This window comes from Mus pahari, chromosome 5, assembly GCF_900095145.1.
Source record: "Mus pahari chromosome 5, PAHARI_EIJ_v1.1, whole genome shotgun sequence".
Taxonomy (NCBI): Eukaryota; Metazoa; Chordata; class Mammalia; order Rodentia; family Muridae; genus Mus; species Mus pahari.
In genome coordinates, this window is record NC_034594.1 from 72,517,782 (window position 1) to 72,524,752 (window position 6,971).

General features: G+C 38.0%; 1 non-coding gene across 1 annotated transcript; it reads right to left on the minus strand.

Annotated features, from left to right (window-relative positions):
• Window positions 1–2,585: 2,585 nt before the first annotated feature.
• LOC115064095 lies at window positions 2,586–2,648 on the minus strand. Its single transcript, XR_003843956.1, has one exon. It is a non-coding gene; the product is annotated as a U7 small nuclear RNA (small nuclear RNA).
• Between the last annotated feature and the right edge of the window lie 4,323 nt (window positions 2,649–6,971).

The following is a 6,971-nucleotide window of genomic DNA, read 5'->3' on the forward strand; positions in this document are numbered from 1 at the left end:
GTCCTCATACATCCTAACCTTTCATCGTGCCGTGGCTTCACATGAGTGGATAGATAGACAGAATGCTGACCTTTGCTGTGTTCTCAGAAATGATCAAATGAGCTCTTACTAATAGAATCAGATCTTGAATTCTCTAAGCCAATTGAACAGAATTTCAGCTCGCTGCAAGCTACCACATGCGACACACTTCCCAAATACCTCTGGACTTGCTAAATGCATCCACAATCGGGACCTAGCTTTAAGAAAAAGGCAGTGTATGAAAAGAAGTCTTTTATACACTGTCCCTTATTATGATATAAAAACCCAGGCTTAAAATAGATTGAAGTACATTTATCTTTTAATGAAAATCACCGGGAGTGTGAAGTCGATCGTTCTTATCTTTTCCTCACGTCTCTGGTGCAGAATTGACCTTGCAATCCCATCCTAGAGAGAACTGCCAGGGTTTTGTGCACTGACTTGGTTCACAAGCTACACTTGAAAGAGACACTGAAGCCAGCATGCCTCCTTTAAGGTTGCATTGTATGGAGGTGTGCAAGTCGGCTTTTCCTGAAGACAGAGGACAAAGAAGTTCAGAGGTGTTTTATATGAAACAAGGGAGTGAGTTCTCAGGACACTGTTAGGTGAGTGACCTGACAGGCTCCATCAGAGGCACTGATGCGGGGTCTGTGGCAGTCATACTCTTTTTTGAGTACTCATTGAAAGCTGCAGATTGGGTACAGGCCTACGCCACTGCCTTCAACATTCTTAGTTGATGAATAGTGTAGCAGAACCAAGAGAAACAAGAATCTTCCACAGGCACACCTTCCAGAGACTTTCCTTTGTTGTCCTAGCAGGATTGAGACACCCGAGCAGATCTGTCAGAACCTGAAAATGAGATGTGTGATTTAAAACCTAGTTCTCAGTTCATTTATATATTTATTTTATTTCTTCCAGAGACCAGTGGGAAAATGATAATCGCTTGTTTCTTTTCCTTTGCTTCCTCCTGTATGTATCTCAGACTCTATAACAGAGACAAGAGCTGATGCCGGAGTGGAGAAATGGGTAGCAAGAAGTAAATGTAGACAAAGGGGAAAATGTAAGGAAAGACTATATTCAGCTAGCATTTTATAAATCTATGTAAAAAATACACAGGGAAAATATAGTAATGAGAATTTAATGTCAAAATGATTGTAATTTTATGCCTAAATAGTCTCAACATGAGGAAAACAATATGTTCATCTTAATTAAAAACAGAGGCATTTTGGCAGCTTTCTCTAGAACTGCAAAGATTCTGAAACTAATTCCTTAGAACAGTATTTAATGAAGAAGTGTAACCACCAATTGGCATGCTTTAAAGCAATGATCTAAGGTACTTTTGAGTTCTTCCCTACCCACATTATACTAAATAATAAAATTCCATAGTAATTTTATGTCTCAATTCTATTATACAATATTTTCTATAACTGAGGCAAGGCACATGAAAGACACGTCAGGTTTGGAGGGTATAAATAGGACTCCACAAAGTGATGGAGATAGAGTTTGGCTTGCTGGTACAGCTAGCTGTGTAACGCTGCTTGTGGGTGGTGTGTCTTCCCTGATCCTTGCTTCCCTGAGAGAGTCACAGCCAAGAACTTCACCTGGTTCCCCCTGTTGCCTCAAGCTGAGGGTGAGGCCTGGCTGTCTCTGCTAGGTCATGTCACCAGTGTTACTAAACCAACTCTACTGAACTGGACTGTTATATATCTGTTAGGTGTTGGCTAGTGGATTAAGCTGCAGCTGCCCTGCTAAAATGTAAACTGAACTGCTGATTTCCAGACAACACAAGCAGGCGTTGCTCCAAAGAACCTTTCTAAACTGGTCCACTTCCCCCCGTATCCTTTCTTTTCCACTACCCCAGGTGGGTGGTGGGCTACAGGAAGGTTACAGCATTTAAGAATCATCAGTCCAAATAGGATTTGAAAAAGATTAAAGCTATTTTTCACTTCTAACTTCATATGCTGTCTTGTTTAAAATAGTCATATTAAAGTATTTTTAATATATTTTTTCAAATTGAAATACAGTCCCATGATATCCTACCCTCTGTTCCTCCCCTTCATATCTTTGCAGCACTTACAGCTCAGGGAACACCGCACAATTCAGGCAGGAAAAATTCTAAGAACTAGCATATCAGAAAGTTTTCTGTTGTGTAGGCTCTCCTAGAACTTTCTGCATAGACTAGGGCAAACAATGGCAATATAAATGGATGTGCTAACTAGTGGAAGGTGGATGGTTTCACAAAGTGGTACCTGGAGATGAAGAACTATAGGCATCCAGTGGTTTCTGGGAGATTTTGGTCTGTGTGGGGAGTGATTTTGGTCTGGGGGGTGGCTGATGGTGGTTGCCTTTGTAAAGGTGTAGTTTTCAAATCAGAGTGAGTAGATTTTCCTGAGTCAGAGTTAAAGTGAGGCATCAATTGAGCAGGCTTTTTAATTTGTTTGACCCATTTTTACTTACCAAATCTTCATGTCTTTATCCAGTTCTATGTCACACGGGGCGGGGAGGGGGGCATGGTTGAGACACCCTAAGTAAAATCCATCCCAGGTCAGAAAACCTGTTAGACAAAATTCTTGGGTTTTCTGAGCAAAGTCAGAAATCCTGCTAGAAAAATTCTAAAAGAGCTGTGGCCACTCTCCAAGCAGTTCTCTCTGGGTAAATCTGTTGTAGACCAAAGACTATGCGTTTATTTACAAATCAATTCAGTCATGTACCCCAATTTTCCTTTTGATTATCCCAGGAATCAGCATTTTATGACCTTAGCTCCTTGATTCTTAGGGACAGCAAGTACATTTTTTTAAACATAGCCATTGAATTCATAGATCTGCCTTCATAAACCCAAATAATAAACTTTGCAGGGGTTTGAGGGCAATCTTGACCTATGATCCCAACTCCCCAAATCTCTTTATTTCCTTAGTTTCTCATAAACTGGCTCATAGTGCAGCTGCCTCTGCTCTTTAAGGTCCATGGAGCCCCTCATGTAATTGATATTACATCCTTATATGTTGCATATTAGAAATTATACGTTCTGGAACTCATGTTTTCAGAGTTCTTTCTCACAGCATTAAAGGCTGTCCTAAAGGTCCCAGGATTTAGCATTTTTGCTGCCTCTGGACTTGTGTTGTTTCTAATTATTTTGGAGTCATTGACCTTGGCAGGAGGAATATCTCCCAAAAGAGAAATATAAAGTAAAATATGTACATTATTATACAAACAAGCCTTACACCTAGCAACCATTAGCACTCTTGGAGGCCTAGGTCCTGCAAGCTCTGCTCCAAGGGCAGGAATTTTGTGTCTTTGTCCCTTTGACCATGCAGGAGGGCAGCTGAAGTTGAATAGCATCTTCTCTTTGGTCTGTTGGGTGAGATCTCTTTTAGGAATAAATAGAACTTTGCTTTCCCAGAAAAGCCATGTAGCATTTAATTCATGTTTTCTTCTGTTAGTGTAGTTGTAGTTTTGTTTTGTCTTTTATTTTAAATTTTGTGAGACAGAATCTCACACAGTGCAAGGTAATCTCAATTTTATTTTGTTGAAGTGGTGGGGCCTATCAAATTTGTCAGCATATAATGTTATATAGTCATTTAAGAAGCCCTTTACCTCAAAATATCTGCTATAATGTCTACACTGTCATTTACAATTAGAAATATTTATACTATGTCAATCTTCTTAATTTTACACTGCCAAAATTGTTGATTTTCTTAATTTTCAAATTGTACTCTATTGATTTAAAAATAATGTCATTTTAAAAATTGATTTGTGTATGTTCTGATCTGTTTATTTCCTTCCTTCTGTTAACTTTCAGTTCAATTTCTTCCCCCCATCCTCCCAGGTTTGTGAGGCAAACAATTAGGGTATCATTATTCAGTGTAGCCCCTGAGCAGCATACCACAAAAGTCACTGGGCCACAAAAGCCATCAAAGGGACAGCCGATCCCTCCCTTCACTCCCCAGCCTACAGCCAAGGCAGTAAATGTACCACAGGAGCTGCCCAAAATATCAGTTCCTATGGAAATGGCAGAACTATAACATCTCTTAGCCTGCTGCCATTGCAGGAGCTGTGCAGTTTTCATTTAATAGGATTATTGATAAAGATATATTAGTCAATTGCCTTCTGGCTATTTTACATAGCTTTTATTCTTCCTTTTTTTTTTTTGTCTTCACAGTTACTTTATTTACTGTAGTGCTGTTTTCATTCATTGCTCTTTATAGGTATCAACTGTCATCATTTACTTTATAGAAAATATGAATTTCATTTGAAAAGTTTCCCTGGCTGTCCTGGAACTCACTCTGTAGACCAGACTGGCCTCGAACTCAGAAATCCACCTGCCTCTGCCTCCCGAGTGCTGGGATTAAAGGCATGCGCCACCATCGCCCGGCAAAAAGTTTCAAAACTTTTGAGATTTAAATTATAACAACCTAATTTGGTTGTCTATAAAAGCTCAAGTCTTTTGGACTCCCCATCATTCTGTATATTATTGTACTGTATATTATGTATTTTTAATAAATTATTATAACTATCATGATTTTTACTTTTTGATATTTTACCATCATATTGGGTAAAGATATATCTTCACAACTATTGTGTGCCACACATGAAGATTGAGATACAGAACATAGTTGAATGAATGATAGAGTATCCTGGGCTTCACTGCATGTTCACTAGTAAATATCATATTTCCAAGTGCATTCATCCATGCAATTATTGTCATTTTTTTTCCTTTGTAGAATTTCCTTAAGCTTTGTCTAGAAGATGAATTTAGTAGTAGTACATTCTGTCTTTCAAAGATGTCACAGTTATTTAAATTTAGTAATGTCATGACCATGTATTTTTAGTGAAAAAAAGTTGGTTTCTTTGAATAAACACAGAAATATTACAGGATTGTTTGTTTTAATCCCAGGTGTGGAATATGGGACACTTTAGATGGTCCACAGTAGCTATTACTTACCTTGTGTTCTACCAGGGGCATGATTTTGCCACAGGCAGATAGTTCCTGAGATTGTGTGATATTTGGAATTCTGGGCACTTTTCAGAGAATATATAAATGCTAGGGTCCTGACAAGCATGCTGGGTTGTTGGTTGTCAGTTGGTTGTTCTTGGTTGCTCTTTCTTAAGTAGTTGTGTTCCAAAACTGAGAAGAAATTTGATATCCTGATGATGAAGATCAATCTTGCCCCAGGGAACTCTATATCCCCAATCCTAAAATGTTGCCCCCTTTCACCTCTGTCCCTTTTTTCTCCTATCTCAAAAATATGTTCAACAGTACCTGTACATCTGCAGAATATTATTATCCTGATCAAATTCAATTTACCTCTGTTCTTCCCCTCAGGAGAAGACCTAAAAATGCATCACTTGTATGCCTTATATGTGTAGACTTAGGTAAAAGAGAAAATAGAGAAGAATACATGTTATTTTGACTTATTTGCATAATGATAATTTAAAACTTTGCAAAACCCAGAAAGCTTGTGGCAGATTGTTGTTTCTTTAAAGAGCTTTTTATGATAAGCCAAAGCAACATTTGGCACCATAAGAGTGTTGAGAATATTGGTTACAGAGGAAACATTTCATAATCCTGCATAAAAGCATTAATATATGGATAAATAATTCAATTACACCTAAAAATTAGTTTATGGCTTTGATCATGTAAGAAATTTATGAAATGAGAAGCATGAGTTTTAACTGAAAATTTTACAAACTTCTTAAGTGAACATTCAATGTTGCAGTAAATTCCAATGAATAAAATTAACAAATCCTAGTCATGAATAGAGGGTTTTCTGAGTTAGACATAAAATATCTAATTACCATTTCAGTGAATTCATCCTTAACCAAAATTAAGGGTTTGAATATTACGGTCATCATGAATCTTTACTTATTTGTTTCTCCCTCAGAAACCTTATATTTTGGTGCTTATGGTGTGTGATAGATAACTCAAATTCCGTGGGTAGTTCAATGAATAAACCAGAGCTCTTCCTCCTCTAGTGGAATTAGACATGAGTCAACTATTATTCATGCAGCTGTTACAGTAGTGGGTGTTAAAGGGAGAGTGAGATAAAATGAAAGAGTGGGGATTTAACTTCAGTATAGTACAGGCAGTAAGGCTTACTGCTATAGATGAAATAGATGTGAGCCATGGAGACCTTCATGTGTGGTGCTAAAGAAAGGAGTAGAAGTCCAAGGGCCCTACAGTAGAACCCTGAGTGATTAGTAAGAACTTGTTAGATGCCATGGTGTTACAGCATAATGAAAGAGAGCAAGCATGTGAGTGGCTCAGAGTGCCACAGAGCTTGCCTGAGGTTGGTTAAGATGGATGGCATGTTTAAGTGACCTGAGAAATAGCCCAATCCATGATTCTATAGATTTCACATAATGCCAACGTAGCTTGTTGGAGAGATTTACCTTTCAGCATGAACTCAATGCGATGGCACATCCTGGAACTTCAGCTTACTTCTTGAGCAGTGAAGAGAAATCTAGTTGGATTTTATCACCAAACTAACTCTATTGTCAGTATACATGCAGCAGAAAAGAAATCAATGGAGTAGAAGATCTGTAGTTGAGGTGCAAGTTATTCTAAAATGTCTAGATGTGTTTTTTCATTCTGAAAAAAAAAAATCTCTCAACAGGCTTATGTGTGCAGAAGGCTGATAAGAAACACAGTTGAAATCAGAGTGTGAAGCCCTGTACCATGTCAGCAGGCCTTTATCTCAGAGTCATGTCTATATTTGATCACCTGGCATATTTATTACTCTTCAGGAATATCTGTAGACCAAAGGATAAAACAGACCCTTGAGAGTAAGAAATTAGAATAAGTAGCTTATTCTTTCCTGATTAATAAGTTCCAGGAATATGGATTTTAGGACCATCCCACATGTTCCATTGCTGCCAAAAAAGCAGAATTTTAGTTCAAACAAAGTCCACAATAGTGATTTCAGATGCAATGATATGATCTGAGTCTTTTGCAGGCC